The sequence below is a fragment of the Hyaena hyaena genome, unplaced genomic scaffold, assembly GCF_003009895.1.
Source record: "Hyaena hyaena isolate Hyena2069 unplaced genomic scaffold, ASM300989v1 scaffold_143, whole genome shotgun sequence".
NCBI lineage: Eukaryota > Metazoa > Chordata > Mammalia > Carnivora > Hyaenidae > Hyaena > Hyaena hyaena.
This window is the reverse complement of record NW_024080775.1, coordinates 1656776-1675650: the sequence shown is the minus strand read 5'-3', so window position 1 is coordinate 1675650 and position 18875 is coordinate 1656776.

Genomic DNA, 18875 nt, shown 5'->3' with positions numbered 1-18875 from the left:
TCAATTAACGATATTGTTGTCAATGCTATTATTAATATTGCTGTTAGTAAAATTAGAACACTGAATGAAAATAATTGATTATGGATTTTGCATAAATTTTTTTATTTGATTCAAGAGTCATGCTAGTCAGAATCCCATCACTTTACTTGGAAAGATTTTCCACTTTGAGAATCTTGGTAAAAGGGTATCCCACCTCCTACTATGGATTCAAAATTGCCACTTATTGCTTCCTCAGTTTCTTTTGCTGCTAAGGTATGGGAGAATTGACATTTGGATGCATTTGCTCTGAACATTGAATTGGGAGCAACTAATGCAAGAAGCAGGGACCACAAAAAATTTATTTTGATGGTGGTGTCAGAAGATGCAGTGATGCCAAGGTCTGGGTGCATGATAGTAGTCACAGTGGTAGCAATAGCAACAATATCAGGTCTGGTGATGCCAGCAGTATGAGTTATGGTGACCATTGTGTAGAGGTTTGTATCTATGTCCTCACCAGACTGGCTTTGTGATGTTGCTCCGGCTATATTGCTGGAAATCTCATTTCCTTCCCTTTCCAAAATTTCATTGTCATGGCAATTTTGTGAGATACTCAAGATCTTTCCAATAAATCCCTCATCTGGAGTATGCTTGTAACTGAAATTGCAATACGCTTTGGTTATATCATATGAGAATTTCAGAATTCACAGTAAGAGTACTGTAATTATTGGGGCGCCTGGGTGGCTTAGTCGGTTAAGCGTCCGACTTTCTCTTAGGCCATGATCTCGCGGTTCGTGGGTTCGAGCCCCGCGTCGGGCTCTGTGCTGACTGCCAGCTCAGAGCCTGGAGCCTATTTCAGAGTCTGTGTCTCCCTCTCTCTCTCTCTGACCCTCCCCTGCTCACGCTGTCTCTCTCTCCTAGAAATAAATAAAAATATTAAAAAAAAAAAGTACTGTAATTATCAATGTCATTAAAAAAGTACTTAAATACCTTGTTGATGATTATACTGAGAAGATAGAAAAGACTGATCATTAAATCAGACACATTTTCAAACTGTCATGTGTTATTTGGTCCCTCAGAAAAAAATATACACATGAAATAAGCATTAATAGTATCTTGAAGACATAGTACTGTGGTATGTCTTTGGCAACATTCTGGGTAACCCTACAGCAGTTACATCAGTATAGTTTGGAGAACAGCAAAGTGATATTTGCCATTATGCCTAAGACTGAATTTCCAAGGTTTCGTTAACACCGAGAGATAAACAATATTTCCTAGATGCCTGGAAATTAATTAATTTTGAAGCAATTGGTAAAATATTATACCTTTTGGTTATATTTTTTCAACTCTGAAACAAATGAATTGGACTGAAAATATGTAAGATTCAGTTCAACTCTAAAGAAATCTATGATTCTGACATATATGCATGTGTGTGTGAATGTGTGTGTACGGTCATCTATTCTAAATTGACTTGAACATGAAGGAGAATAGATGCTCTAAAAAGGACTCAGGAAAAGAGATTTCTCATTTTAGAAAGGAAAATAGAGGGGCGCCTGAGTGGCTCAGCCTGTTTGAAATTCTGTTTCCTCTCCCCGCCCCCCATCCCGTCCCTCCCCTGCTTGTTCTCTATTGCTCCCTCTCTCTAAATAAATAAATAAATAAACAAACATTGAGAGCCGCTCAGTGGGTTAAGCGTCTGACTTCAGTTCAGGTCATGATCTTATGGTTTGGTTTGGGGGTTCGAGTCCTGTGTTGGGCTTTGTGCTGAAGCTCAGAGCCTGGAGCCTGCTTGGGATTCTCTCTCTCTTTCTTCCCCTCCCCCTCTCACACTCTGTCTCACGTTCTCTCAAAAATAAACTTAAAAGAAAAACATTTTAAAAAAGAAAGGAAAATAGAAAAGTAGAATGAGGAAATAAGTCAGATTTTTACTAGCTATTTAGTGGAGAGCCAACCTGTCAGGGTCCTATGTAGTTTAGTGGGCTCAGGTGGTTAAGTGGATTAAGTTGTGAACAATCAATATTTATTACAAATAGTTTTACATATTTTTCTAAGAATACTTATAACTTTTACTAGTTAAATCTATAAGAATAATATTAATGTTTAATCTAGTTTCATGAGAAACTTTGTTTTCCTCTAGGAGAATGAAATTCAGACAATTAGATTTCCCTTTTTTCATGTGGCCACCCAGAATCTCAGAGCTAAATCTGAGCCTCCATTGTAGAAACTGTAGAATTCAAAACCCCTATTCTAACCTATCTAGTCCACATCAGCCCAATACATCTTGACCCCTCATTATATATATTTTTGTTGATCCTGCATTTTTATTTTTAAGTATATAATATAAAATAAAAATATATAAACTATCTTATATTCTTTATGACATTAGGGAAAATCTTGAGAGGTGCAGGCTTAATTTTATTTAGCACTGAAATTGGCCAATTATTAGCTTAATTTAAGTTCTTTACTAGCTTATTGAAATGAGGATAACATAGATAATTCAGTCAGTAATGAAAGCAATGCTCTATTCCTAGAACTACATTTATCTGAATAAGGTCATACACCATAAAAGAAAAAGCACTGGGATCAGCCTTCATTTTCCTCTTGATTCTTCCACTGGCTTACTCTGGAAATGTATGGGCTTTATTTTCCACATTTATAAAGGAAAGGGGTTAGTTAGACCTAATATCCTCCACAGTTCATGCTGGCCGGAAATTACTGACTGTGCAGTAGAAGTGAATAGCTTTCTTCCTCTTTGCACCTTACCTGAGTGAGACAGAGGAGGGTGGTGCTAGTCTTGGCAAGATTGCACTCCTGGATGAGCAGATCTGTAGTTTGGGTTGATTTTGAAGTCTTTTTTTTTTTTTAAGTATCTAGAAGGAATATTTTTGTGAACCCCAAATTTATTTTCTTTTTTCCTTTCTTCTTAACAAAAGTAATTTAAGTTCACAAGAATTAAGATGGTGACAGCAGCCTAGGCTTTAGCTCTTGAACACTTTCCAGTTTTATGTCTTATTAAAAAATATTGTAAGTAATATGCACATATTTCAATAAAATACATGAAAAACTTTGCACATTGTTAAGATATTTTTCACAGTGTGTTTTGTCAATTCTGAAAGTCTGAGAATCTGGCAAACTGCCAGGACGTGGGGGTAATATGAGAGGACACTAAAAATGAAGAATATCTGACTAGGTGATGGTAGTGATAGGAAGGTTTAAGGAGCCTGTTAAAATAAAAATACCAAGAACCCCAACTTGCATTTCATTTAAAACATATGTCTTAGGATATCTTTGACACTGCTTTTTTAATTTTAAAGAAACAGGGATTGGGGTGCCTGGGTGGCTCAGTCAGTTAAGTGTCTGACTTCGGCTCAGGTCATGATCTCACAGTCCGTGAGTTCGAGCTTTGTGCCGGGTTCTGTGCTGACAGCTCAGAGCTTGGAGTCTGCTTTGACTTCTGTGTCCCCCACTCTCTCTCTTTCCCATGCCTGCTTGTGCTCTGTCTTACTCTGCCTCTCAAAAATAAATAAATGTTTAAAAAAATTTAATACAAAAATAAAGAAACAGGGATGTATATGAATTACTTTTATATGAAACAAGTATATTGATGTTCATTGCCAAAGATATCATACTGCAGAATGCTGAGATTAAAAGTGTTCTTTATTATAGTTTTTTAAATGTTTTATTTATTTCTAGGAGAGAGAGAGACAGCGTGAGCAGGGGAGGGTCCGGGAGAGAGGAGTCACGGACTGAAACAGGCTCCAGGCTCTGAGCTGGCAGTCAGCACAGAGCCCGACGCGGGGCTTGAACCCACAAACCGCGAGATCATGACCTAAGCGAAAGTCGGACGCTTAACCGACTAAGCCACCCAGGCGCCCCTAAAAGTGTTCTTTAAATCCAGCATTGAGGTTTGGTGTAAAGAAATGTCAGATAATTCTTATGATAATATATAAAATTACTTAGAAATTGTTCCATGACATATATTGTAAAAATCTCACTGTCATATACGTAGTGAAATCTATCATTTATGATGAAAATAGCCACTGGAGTGAATAGAATAGTGAATGGAATAGAATTCTCCAGCGTTAAGGTGATTGGAGAGCTTTACAAAAGAATATGGGATAGCATTATTGAGTGTGGGGAGAGTAGTGGTAGAAAGACACTATTCACAATCATGTAGCAGTCTTTCTGAGTCATTCACATTCAATGTTATATTTGATTCAGGGGTATTTAAGCAAAGTGTGTCTTAAGCAACCTATCTAAGCCTAGCTTTCCTAAGCTATAAAATGGAGTGGCCACTAGCCCCTGACTCATAGTAGGATAGAAACAATCGGTAAGTTAACTTCTAAAAAGCAACCTGGCTTATAGAAATCTCCAATGAATGTCAGCCACTTGTATTCCCTTTCTTATTCTCATTAGAGCAGAAAATAACAGAATATAAATTTGGTTTAGTTGGGATACAGTTGTTTCAGGTTTCACTGTGTCATTTTCATACCTGTATATCAATACTGTCTTTCTTCAAAGCAAAGGATTTCTGCTAACATTAAAAGGATGGATCAAAGTGTTGGTATTTATTTAGAAATAATAATGACGCCGAAGCCACACCATGATGATTGACTGTCCATGTTGCCAGCTGTGTGTTTGCAAGCTAATGATTGTCTTTTTTTTTTACAAAGTCTTCACATTAAGCAATAGCTTTGATGGCTAGATAATCAGAGGAATCAAAGATGGATAATGCCTATTTATTTTTCTATATTTAATTATTTCTGAAGAAATTGCATGAATATACTTTGACCTCAAGGAACACAAATGTTCAGATTTATATAAAGAAAGATTGTCCATAGTTAGGCCTTGGAACAATAATGTGTTTTTTTTTTTCACACTTTTTGCATGAGCTGATTCTTCCCCATATATAAACTTCCATATAAATTTATAAATTTAGTCCCTTCTCTTCACGTAATTGTTAAAGTATTTGGAAAAGCTATATCATTATAGCAATAGAAAAAGCTGAAAGTGAATACATTTCTTGTCTCTTGATGGAGAAGTTTCTAAACTTAAATGGCAGCAGTCACAAAGAGAATACTTGATAGTCTATTGAAAAATTTTAAACTTTTAAGAGTTCTTGGTATAAGGCAGCATATATATTAATATATATTACTTAATATAATATATATTATTTAATTATATATAAATATATATTAATATATGCAAATAATACATATTCAGTAATAATATATTCAATATCTATAACATACATTATATACATAAATAAAATTCTTCCTAGATTTTGACCATAATGTCTAAAGAAAAGACCAAAATCAAACACATTGTATTAATGCTGGAAATATTGGAAAGGTGAGAGATATGTGCCATAACTTTGAGGAAATTTGTAAGAGAAGGATGGAACTCGGGGACAGAAGGAAGAAGTAGGGTGACTTGTAACTCACTGCATGTGAAGGAACAGTAGGCTTTGGGAATGAGTGGCAGAAATGTTGCTGAATCCCATCAGAATTCCTAACTTCCTGGAGTTTGAGAGATAAGGAAGAATAGGGACGCTTGTGGAGGTGGGAGGGTGGATAAACTGAGCACTAGCTTGTCTCTATGTTTTTCTGTATAACTAGTTTATAATCCATTATTTTTATCAGTATATATAAGAAGTTCTCTGGCTATCCCCTCTATTAATCCATGGAAACAGCTCTTATTAAGTCATTATGGAGGTGGGGGCAAGATGGCAGAGAAGTAGGGAGCTCCGCACCTGCACTCGCACCCAGGCATCACACGGAAAAGATCTGAAGCCATAGGAAACCGTACCACACCCAAGAGATTGGGAGAGAAAGGACGCAGATTCCACTGAGAAAGCCTTCTAACGTGAATGCGAACTGGGGAAGTAAGTCTTCATGTAGCTAAACCCAGAAATACTTTTTCAGCATTCATCTTACTTGTCTTTTGATCATTTCCTTCTTCTTGAAATATTCCTTCTTCTTGTATTATAAAACTGCACTTTTGAGTTTTCTGCCTCTGTGGCCATTCTTTCTTGTGCTCCTTTGTATCTTAGTATCTTCCTGGGTATTAAACGTTAAACATTTAATTAAAACTCCATAAGATGGAAGCCAGGCCACTGGAAAAAGTGAATAGAAACTTAGGAAAATTTCATACATGTAGGACAGATCACAGCTCAGATCCCTCAGAGATGATGTTTGCATTACCCCATCAGGCCAACCCCCAACCTGCTGAGGTGCTGGCTAAGAGCTATGGAAACATGGAATGAGTGGTAGAAAAAATCTTTGGTAGCATGTATTCTTCACTGCTTCCTTCCTCATACCCTTTGCTCCTTGATTTTGAATTCAGCTATGTGACTTGCTTTTGCCAATAAAATGAGGTAAAAGTGGTGATGTGCCACTTCTAAGACTAGGCCTTGAGATATTTCACAAGTTTCCACTTGTAATCTTACACCTTAGTTATAGACATGGGAAGAACATGTTTGGATTACTCTACTTGCCACAGGAGGCTTGTACATGAAGCATTGCTACCTCTAGCCAAACCCACAAACATGTGAATGAGCCCAAATGAGAGCAGCAAAACTGCCCAGTTGAGGTCACCGTAGACCAGCTGACCTTACTGACCAGTAGATTCATGAAATAAATATGTGCTGCTGAAATTTTGTGATTGCTTATTATACAGCATTATTGTGAACATAGTCAACTGATACAGATTTCATAAATACCAACATAAACTTGTGAAGAGAAATTAGAAATAGTGTCTATCCATATTTGCTATCTCATGTATATATTTTGACTAATTTTCTTATCACTGATTCCCCATGTTTTTATATAGTATATTTTGTGGTAGTGGTTCATGTAGCAAGTTAGCCCATAATTTACAAAATGTCCAGTTAGAATTGAAATAAAACAAAAGGAAGATTAGATATTCGAAGACCTGAATTTGGAAGTAGGTGCAGAAACTGATAATTCTTTCAATTGGCCCTATTTTCAGGAAAAGAGTGAGGCAGTTTTCTTATATGAGGATGGTTGTTAACATTAATTGATAGCATTTTATTGTTGTAATAGATGCTGTTAAATTTGAGCATGGAAGAAGGATGTAGTTGATATCGGAAATTCAAAGAACAGGTCGTGGTAGAAATTTGTTATGATTTTCTGGTTGCCAAAACACTTTCAGAAAACCATTCTAATATTTAGGGAGTTTTTTTAATCTTAAAATTTCTTCGTTCCAAGCCTTAAGCTTACTTTATAAGTCTCCTTTGTAGTTGGGACACTGTCATATGACCACACATCCTCCTGGTCCACCAAGTTACCATGCATCCTGAGCTACCCATCATGAATTGGGTATTGACGGACCCACCAACCCATAAGGTGGAATGTGCACAGTAGGACTCCATTATCAAATGGAAGTGGTGTGTACACTTGTACTTGAACAGACCTTGAAGGCACTAGTAAGTGCTTAAATTCTATTTTCTTCTCTTTTGCTACAATTTTTTGTTCCATACCTGTGGTTTCATGAAGAGTTTTCTATAACAAATTGAGGAAGGAAAAACTCAGGTCCGTTTTGTAGATGGTTCTGTATAATATGCAGGCATCAACTGAAAGTGGACAGATGTAGCACTACCGCCCCACTCTGGGGCAGTCCTGCAGGTTAGTGGTGAAGGAAACCCCCCCCAGCTAGCAGAACTGTGAGAGTGTATTTCTTTGCTCATTTTGCTTGGAAGGAGAAATGGCTAGATGTGTGATTGTATACCAATTCATGAACTGTAGCCAATCATTTGGTTGGCTGGTCAGGGACTTGGAATGAATATGATTAGAAAATTGATAACAAGATGAGATGAGATGAGATGAGATAGTATGTAGATAGATAGATGGACACAGAATGTGAAGGCATTTATGTCCCTTATAAGTGCTTATTAATGGGTAACCCTGGCAGGGAAACATTTTAATAATCATATATATAGGATGGCCAGTTCTGTTGATTGCTGCCAGTCTTTATCCCCAGTACTTTTTATCCATTACTCCAATGAACTCATGAACAAAGTGGCCATGGTGGTAAGAATGGGGGTTATGTGTGTACTCAGTGATATAAATTTTTACTCACTAAAGTTGATCTGGCTATAGCCACTGCTAAGTGCCCAGTCTGCCAGATCAGCCCTGCACCTTTGATATGCACCGTATCTGTGGGGTGATTAGCCAGTTACTTGATGGCATATTGATTAAATTGGACTACTTCTATCATGAAAAGGGCAGTGCTTTGCTCTTAACTGGAACAGAGATTTATTCCGGATGTCGATTTTTTTTCTCTGCCCACAATGCTTCTAGCAAGTCTACCATACTTGGAGTCACAGAATGTCTTATCCACTGCCATAGAATTCAGTCCAGCATTACTTCTGATCAAAAACTCATTTTCATAGCAAACAGAGTGTGACAGTGGGTCTGTGTTCATAAACTCACTGGTGTTAGCACATTCACCATCATCCTGAAGCAGCTGACTTGATAGAATAGTGAAATGGACTTTTTAAGACTCAATTGTGGATGGAACCAGCTAGATGATAATACCTTACAGTGCTAGATCTTTGTCCTCCAGAATGTGGTATATGCACTAAGTCATTGTCCAATATATGCTGTTTCTTTCCATAGTCAGGAATCACATGTCCAGGGATTAAGGAATTGAAATGGGAGTGGATCTTTTTGCTATTACCCCTAGTTATCTACTCATAAATTTTTGCTCTTTGTCCCCATGACCATTGTTTCTGCTGATTTAAGTCTTAGTTCCAAAGAAAGAATACTTCCAACTGGGATGCAACAATTTCACTGAACTGGAATTTGAAACTACCACCAGGCCACTTGGGGCTCCTCATGCTTCTGAATCACTATATTGGTTGAGACGATTGATCCTGACTACCAGGTTTAGGATTTGGTTGCTATTGCACATTGGGACAGGAGGATTATGTATGAAATCTAAGGGATCCCCTAGGTTTCTTTTAGTATTCCGATGTCTTTGTTTAGGTTGATGGAAAGCTACAACAACCCAATTCAGGAAGGACCATTAGTGGCCCAGACTTAATAAGCTGAGATGCTTGCTGAAGGCAAAAGAAATATGGAATGGGTAGAGAAAGAAGGGAGTCATAAATACCAGATATAAATAACCATGTTACCTACTACAGAAAGGGAGATTGTAGTATTTATGAACATTTCTTCCACATTTTATCATTATTTTTATACCAAATACTTTTGTTTTCTCTCTTCTCTTACTTCCTTATCACATAACATAAATGGGTTAAAATAATTTTTAAATACTATCTATTATGCTATTGTGGGGTGGAACATTCTATAAATGTTAGTCATGTCAACCCGATTGACTTAAGGTTGTTCAAATAGTCTACATGGTTGCTAAATTTCTGTCAATTATTGATTGAGGTTTGTCAAAACTTTTAACTGTAACTGGATTTGCCTTTCTCCTTATGGTTCTACTAGCTTTTTTATTTATATATTTTTATAACCCTGTGTTATGTACATAAATATTTTAAGATTGTTATGTCCTCTTGATGAACTAACCTCTTTATCATTATGAAATGATGTTCTTTATCCTTGATACTATACTATTATTTGTTCTAAAATATACTGTGTCTGATACCCAGATTTCTTCAGTTAGTTTATCTTTTCCCATTCTGTTATTTTTAACCCATTTAGGTTTTTATATTTTAAGTATGTTTCTTATAGTTAGGATATGGTTACATCTTGTTTTTTTATTTGTTATTTTTTTGAAAGTTTATTTCTTTATTTAGAGTGAGAGAGCATGAACAGAGGAGGGGCAGAGAGAGAGGAAGACAGAATCCATATAGCGTGGAGCCCAATGCAGGACTCAAACTCACAAACTGTGAGATCATGACCTGAGCAGAAACCAACAGTTGGGCACTTCACCAACTAACCCACCCAGGTACCCCACATCCTGCTTTTTTAAAGACAATTCAACAAACTCTGACTTTAATTGGGATGTTTAGACCACTTATATTTAATGGGATTATTGGTAATGTTGAGTTTAAATCTACTGACTTGCACTTGTTTTTGTTCATTTTTTCCCCTTAATTTTTCTGCCTTATTTTGGATTTTCTTTGTTGACTTACTAGTTATAACTCTTTGTTGTATTATTTTAGTGTTTGTAGTGTGCATCTTTGACTTATCATTGTTATCTACTTTTAAGTGATAATATACCACTTCCTGTATAGTGTAAGAAAGGTACACAGAGTGCTTCTGTTTTTCCCCTTTTGCTTTTTGTCCTATTGTTATCATATTCAGTAAAACCTTGGGTTGCGAGTAACTTGTCCTATGAGTGTTCTGCAAGATGAGCAAATATTTCTAATAAATTTTAACTTGATAAAAGAGCAATGTCTTGCAATACAAATAGTATGTGACACCGAATGTCACATGATCACAACTGAGCCAATGAGTCTTGAAATTTGCTTTGATATATGAGTGCTTTGGATTATAAGCATGTTTCCAGAATGAATTATGCTTACAAACCAAGGTTTTGCTGTGATTTGCTTTTACATATGTCATAAATACCATACCATGTTGCTTTGTTTTTGTTTTAAATAATTTTTGTTTAAATTGTTTTAAAATATTATTTATTTTATTTTATTTACTTTTTAATTTTTACATTTTAATGTTGTTAATTTATTTTTGAGAGAAAGAGTGAGCCGGGGAGGGTCAGAGAGAGATGGAGACAGAGGATCCCAAGTGGGCTCTGTACTGACAGCAGAGAACCTGCTGCAGGGCTTGAACTCGCAAACCATGAGGCCATGACCTGAGCTGAAGTCAGACACTAAACCAACTGAGACACCCAAGAACCCCCTATTTTATTTTATTTTTTAAATGTTTATTTATTATTTGGAGAGAGTGCGTGTGCACGAGCAGGGGAGGGGCAGAGAGAGAGAGAGGGAGAGAGAGAGTAATCCAAGCAAGCTTCACGCTGACAACAAGCCTAGATCTTAACCAACAGTGAGATCACAATCTGAGCCAAAATCAAGAGTTGGAGACTTAACCAGCTAAGCCACCCAGGATCCCCTAGTCAGTGATCTTTGAAAGATCACTAGATTTGTTCATTTAAAATATTTCTAAGTTTCATTTTAAATAGGTTTTATTCTTGTGCCTTCAAGTCCACTTTTTTCTGCAGTGCTTAAATAGCACTTCATCCCCACCAGTGTATATTTCATCTCATGGCTTGTAGTTTTAATTTTTGTAAGTTTGATTTGGTCTCTCTTTTTTTTCTTTGTGTCTTATGTCTTTGCTTAACATATTCAGTCTTTCTTCTAGCTTCCTTAAGATGTGGAATACAAGGAGCTTAAGTATTTTAATAGCAATTTTGTTAGCAATAGTATTTTGTTAGCAAATTTATTATTACTATTAAGATACTTAACATGCTTAATAATAAAAAATTTTATTATTTTATATGTTATGTTTTAACATAACATAATTATATTATTTCTAGGTTTGCTTTAGCCTTATTGAGAGGTATATAGACACACACACACACACACAGTACGTATCTACGTTTGCTTCTTTACATGCCTGGTAATTTTTATTTGAATGTTAGACATTGAGAATTTCATCTCCCTGATTTCTGTATATTTTTATATTTCTATGATATTCTTGTGCTTTGTTCTGGGATTCTGTTAAGTTATGGGAATCAGTTTGATCCTCTTTGGTATTGCTGTTAAAGTTTATTCAAGGTAGGAACCAAGATGCAAAAATTTTGACCCATTATTGCAGTAAAATACTTCTGAGGCCTCTATCTGATGCCTTTGAATTATAAGAATCTCCACTCTGGCTAGTAGAAACAGGGACTACTTTCGCTTCTCAGATCCTAGGATTGTCTCTTTCAATTCTTTCTGGGAGTTTTTACCCCAGATTCAGGTTGCTACCCACATGCATGTTCTGATTGCCACTCAGCTGAAGTCATAAGGAGAATCACCTGCAGACATTCTCTTCTTGTACGGCTCTCTCCCCTTCAGCACTCTGCCCAGGCAGTGTTGGCTTTCTTGGCCTCTCGTAAATCTTGGCAAGGTCTCCTCAACTCAGTCAAATACCCCATTTTCCTTGAATTCCCTTTCTCTGTGTCTCTTAAGAAACTCTTTTAAGAAAATATACTGAAACAGCTCTAGGGCTCACTTCATTTGTTTCTCATCTCTCAGGGATCTCTGTCTTTTGTTGATAATATCCAATGTTATGAAAACCATTGCTTCATATATTTTGTCCATTTTTGTAGTTGTTTCTAGCAAAAGAGTATGTCTGATTTCTGTTCTTCCACTTGGACTGAAGTGCAAAGTTCTCTCAGTTACTTTTGAAAAGAAAAAGAACATTAGTCCTTTTAAACAATTTTTCTCTCTCTCTTCAGTTACATTAAATGCACTCTACACCACAAGGGAAGTTGTATGATCATTTTGTGATGAATGTAAATGTGCTGCTTTTAGATATATTTTTAAAATTCTTTTTCACTATATAGTGTTGAGATTAAAGATAGAGATTAATGGTTTGGTTTTAGGGGCTGGATGTTATCCAGGTACCTAAGTACCTAATTTTAGATGGCTTTAGGATAAGAATTGGACAGTTTTCTTTCCCTTTGAGGTACAGTCTTCTATTATATTTGTTTGAATGGGGTTTTCTTTTTCTGAGATTTCAAGGATCAAAATTTCTTTATTTTAAATCAATATTTTAATACCTATTAGTCTTCTCATTAGTTGCTTTTTGGTTTGGAGACATCACATAAATTACTTAATTTCATGTAATTGTTAAAAATCCATTTTGAGTATACACTTCAAAATATTTTATTTATTTATTTATTTATTTTTAGATCAGAGTGTGTTCCCCATTTTTGGATGGCAAATCACTATAGTTTTTGGATTCTTTTTTTTCTTAATGTTTTATTTATTTCGGAGAGAGTGAGAGAGAGAGAGAGAGCGCGAGAGAGCGCAAGAGCGAGAGTGAACAGGGGAGGGTCAGAGAGAGGGAGACACAGAATCTAAAGCAGTCTCCAGTCTCTGAGCCAGCTCTCAGCACAGAGCCCAACAAGGGGCTCAAATCCATGAACCATGAGATCATGACTTGAGCCGAAGTTGGACGCTTAACCGACTGAGCCACCCAGGCGCCCCTGGATTCTTAATCAGTAATTAAGATCAGAAAGATTGTTCTTATACTGATATTCTAATATTTATCAACACTCTACATTTAAAAGTTTTTAAAAATACATTATTTCTTTTAATTTCTACACCAATCCTGGTGGTATATATTGCTATTCATGTCAATTAATGAGGAAACTGAAAATGAGAGATTAGGTGACTTGCCCATGGTTAAACAACTATTATGTTGGGGAATCAAGAAGAGCAGTACCCAGTTATTTTGATTTAAAATTCATTACTCTTTTTCCTTCCAGTCTCTGATAATTTTAACTTGAAAATGAAGTCAATTTGAAAATCAACATAGATATATCAAATAAGTCATATTTGGGAGCTAGTCCTTTTCACAGGGCTCATTTAAACAGACCCAGTGTTTTATTAATTGAATTTTAAATGAATATTGCTTTTAAAAGTCTGAAACATTTCTTAAGATGGATAGGTTAAAGTAAATACCTATCACTCCTCTCCTAGTACACAATGATTTGCAGAATTGTTAAAGTGATCATCTCTGGAAACCCATTAAAGACTTGCATACCAAATATTAGTTCACTAAAACTTCTCTCCTTTGAGGCTTGTTGGTATTTAGTGAATATTGTACTACTAACTTACGGTATGGGAGGAGATATCAGAATTGTAGTATATTCAACTGAGAAGTAATAAATTCAGCCAGTCTGTGGATGATCAGGCATATTGTCTTTAAGACCATTTCAGAGTCTGTACATAAATAACTGGCTTGAGATCCTTCTTTTCATTTAATGATAAACACATGTGTTTGTTTATTTGTTGAGCACCTATTGTTTAAGGTGCTAGCAACATGGAAGCAAATAAAACACACTTCCTGTCCTTGTTGAGCTTACATACTAGTTGGGGAGACAGTTGATAAAAACAACAAGAAAATAGATACTGGATTTTATAGCTGATGATAATAAGTGCTATGATAGGAAATAAAGCAGGGTAAGGGATGAGAGTGAGGGGGCATTTACAAAAAAACAAATGTAAATCTCATGGGATCAGGACATGAGATTTAGGGGAAGAAGTTCCCCAGCAGGGGAAACTACAAGCCTAAAGGCTCTGGTGGGCATTAGAGGAGGATGTTTGGCTTGTGGGATGAACAGCCAAGACTAGCGTGGCTGAGCAAAGTGATGTGAAATATTAGGAGATGAGAATTGGGTTTATTTACAATACACATTTAATATATTTACATAAATTATGACTTTATTGTTAAAACATGTAAACATCTTAAAACATGTAAAATATCTCTTTTGCTAGAAAATGAACTGTTTTTTTCAATTAATTTTTTAATTTGAGTGTAGTTAACCCACAATGTTATATTCATTTCAGATGTAAAACATAGTGATTTGACAGGTTTATATATTATGCCATACTTTCCGCAAATGTAACTACCATCTGTCACCATATAAGACTATTAGAATATTATTGACTATATTCCTTATGCTGTGCCTTTTATTCCTGTGACTTACTTATTCCTTAACTGGAAAACCTGTAGTTCCCATTCCCCTTCACATTTTGCCCATCCCCTCACCTCTTTCTCCTCTGGCAACCATCAATTTGTTCTCTGTATTTACAGGTCTGATTTTTCTTTTTGCTCTTTGGTTTTTCTCTCTCTGTCTGTCTCTCTGTCTCTTTCTCTCCATTTTTTTGATTCTCCATATGAGTTAAATCATATGGTACTTGTCTTTCTCAGTCTAAATGATTTCACTTTGCATAATACCTTCTAGATCTATCTATGTTGTCACAAATGGCATGATCTCATCCTTTTTTATGGATGTATAATACACCAGTTTGTGTGTGTGTGTGTGTGTGTGTGTGTGTGTACATGTGTGTACCACATCATCCTTATCCACTGTTCTGTTCATGGGCACTTAGGTAACTTCCCATATCTTGGCAATTGTAAATAATGCTGCAATAAAGATAGGGATGCCTATATCTTTTTGAATGAATGTTTTTGTTTCATTTGGGTAAATGCCCAGTAGTGGAATTATTGGATCAAATGGTATTTCTATTTTTAATCTTTTGAGAAGCTTCCATACTGTTTTCCATAGTGGCTGTACTAGTTACATTCCCACCAACAGTGCATGAGGGTTTCTTTCAGTCTACATCCTCCCTGACACTTGTTATTTCTTGTCCTTTTGATTTTAGCCATTCTGTCTGGTGTCAGGAGATATCTCATTGTGGTCTGGATTTGTATTTTCCTGGTGATTACTGATGTTTAGCATCTTTAAATGTGTATGTTGGCTATCTGTATATCTTCCTTGAAAAAATATGTATGTAGGTCCTCTGCTTATTTTTAAATCAGATTGTTGGTTTTTTTGGTGTTGAGTTGTATAAGTTCTTTATATATTTTGAATATTAATCCCTTATTGGATATATCACTTACAGATGTCTTCTCCTATTTGGTAGGTTGTCAATGTCTTTTTGTTTTGTTGATGGTTTTCTTTGCTGTGCAAAATATTTTTATTTTGATATAGGCATAATAGTTTATTTTTGCTTTTCTTTCCCTTGCCATTGGAGACCTAGCTAGAAAAATGTTGCTATGGCCAATGAGAAATTACTGCCTGTGTTCTCTTCCAGGATTTTTATGGTTTCAGGTCTCACATTTAGGTCTTTAATCTGAAAATGAACTCTTTGAGGGTTGATAACTGTTTTACCATCTACTAATTATCCCAGAGATGAAAATTAAAATAAAAATATTTTTTTGCCTATGTGAACATTAAATATTAAAATAAAGAATGTATGAGGAAAGGGCTCATTCACTGATAAATGTTTCTGGAATGTTTCTGGAGTAGTTTGGCAATAATTGGAAAAATATTAATTTCTTTTACATATTCTCTGACTCTGTAAATCTGGTTCTAGAAATACATTTTGGGGAAATAATTTTTTGGTTGAAGTAATCTGGTGGTGAGGATGGTAATAGCAGCCTTGTTTTAGTAGTAAAATCCTGGAACCTAGCAAAATGTCCTCAAAGTAGGAAATTAGCTAAAAACATTTCTCCAATGGGACATGATGTGACCATTAAAAATGACTTAATAAAGACTATATAACAACATTAAAGGATGTTAATGGTATATTGCCAATAGAATATAGCAGGTCAAAATGTGCTTACTGTGTTTATATGTTTTTTTAAAATGTTTATTTATATTTGAGAGAGAAAGAGAGAGAGCACACATGAGCAGAGGAGGGGCAGAGATAGAGGGAGACACAGTTTCCAAAGCAGGCTCCAGGCTCTGAGCTGTCAGCACAGAGCCCGATGTGGGTCTCAAACTTGTAAACCATGAGATCATGACCTGAACTGAAGTCAGACACTTAACAGACGAACCACCCAGGCGCCCCTATGTTTATATTTTAATAGCTAATAACATCCTTATGAATATATGTGCTTAGAGAAAATACAGGAATGCCAAAAATGCCAAAATGCATTAGTGCATTTAATAGTAACTGTAATAGTCACTAGCTCAAAGAGTTGATATTATGGGTAATTTTATTTTATTCTTTTTACTTATCAGTATTTCTAAATTTTCTAGAAGGAATATATTGAAATTTGCAAGAAGGAGAAATTCAATATGTGTTACTGAAATTTATTTATTTATGTATTTATTTATTTATTTATTTTTTAATGTTTTATTTATTTCTGAGAGAGTTTGAGAGAGAGAGAGACAGCATGAGCAGGGGAGGGTCAGAGAGAGAGGGAGTCACAGACTGAAACAGGCTCCAGGCTCTGAGCTGGCAGTCAGCACAGAGCCCGACACGGGGCTCGAACCCACGAACCGCGAGATCATGACCTAAGCGAAAGTCGGACGCTTAACCGACTAAGCCACCCAGGTGCCCCGAAATTTATTTATTTTTAAATGTTTGTTTGTTTGTTTATTTATTTATTTAGAGAAGGAGCAGAGAGAAAGAGGGAATCCCAAGCAGGCTCCATGCTGTCAGTGCAGAGCCTGACTTGGGGATTGATCCCATGAACCATGAGATCATGACCTGACCCAAAATCAAGAGTTGGTTGCTTAACTGACTGAGCCACCCACGCTCTCCTGTTATTGAATTTTAAAACTGTAGATATACTTAAATACTTCCTAAAAGCAAGTTATTTTTAGACATAATATTTTTCTTCTTGGAAGGTAAGTATACCTCTTAAGGACTTGACAGTTTGATTTAAATATACTAAAATGATAATACAGTGCTTTTAGGGTAGGTGTTCTATAAACATAAAACATAATGAAAGCCTCTTTCAATTATCCAAAAGGGATTGTCCAAATCATAAATTTAATCTGTCCTCTCTTCTCAAATATTTTGGAGTCTTTCTCCTTAAATCTATAAACTAGAAAGAAAAAAACACAAATAAATATATATTAACTGGTGTAATATATTTCTCTCCCCAATTACACCTTCCCAGCAGCAACACTGAACTCACCATTCCTTTATCTGAGGTGTCTTTGGTGTATTACATTCCCGACAGTCTCTACTGACTCTTTCCTTGAGGAGTCAATTTATTTCAAATCCTCGGGTGAAGTTCATTGGTGTCTTTTGACTTTTCTCTGTGGATGCATTTATTATGTGAATGACCACTATCCTGCCATAATTTATTGTGGGAATTTATGTATTCATCTCTCCTACGAGACTTTGGTCACCCAGGGCAGAGACTTTGAGTTTTTCATTTCTGCAACCAGTACCTGCCACAGTGTCTGATTTGGTAGGGCTCAGTAAATGTTACATGAGTTGGGATCTGAAATAGGTTACTCCATTTACAGTTTTTACAACCAGTGGATTGTTCATTTCATTTAGACCTGTGATGGTCAATTTTATGTATTAACTTGACTGGGCTATAGTACCCACTTATTCAATCAAAATAATAATCCAAGTATTTTGTAGATGTGATTAAATTATAAGGGCGATTATCCTAGATAATCTGGGTGGGACTGATCCAGTCACATAAATTGCCTTAAGAACAGAACTGAGGTTTCCCTGAGGAAGAAGAAATTCTCTTGATGACTGAGGATTTCCAGTCAACTCTTCTTGCTTTATAGATTTCAGACTTGCCTATCCAGCCCCTATAATCATGTCAACCAATTCCTTACAATTAATCCCTTATATTCGCATAAACACCTCTCTCTCTCATCTCTCTCTCTCTCTGTATCTATCTTCATTTCTCTCTCTCTCTATTTCCCTATCTATCTATCTATCTATCTATCTATCTATCTATCTATCATCTACCACCTGTCATCTATCATCTATCATCTGTCATCTGTCATCTATCTCTATCGCTATTTGTCTGTCAGGGTACACCAGAGGAAAGAACAGATATATATATACACTATTTTAGGGAGAAGAAGATATTTAGATATCTCTGCACTCTGGAAATTTATAATCTAGTAGTAGGAGAGGTATAATAGACAATTTTGCAATTGTGGTAAATGTATAATTTATTAGAGATAAATATGAATAGAATTCAGCAAGGGAGTAGGGCAATGACAGTGTCTTGAATTGATGTGTCCTAAGGCTTAGACCTTTGGTCTTTCATTCTTTATCTGTATTCACTTCCTTGGTGATCTCCTCCAGTCCAAGACTTTAAATATTATCATAGGCTAAATACTGACATATTTCTATCTATAGTTTCTTCCTTGAAATTTAAACCACTGTAGCCAATGGCTTTCTTACATTTCCACTTGGATATAATGGACATCTCAAACTTGGTGATTCCAAAATTGAA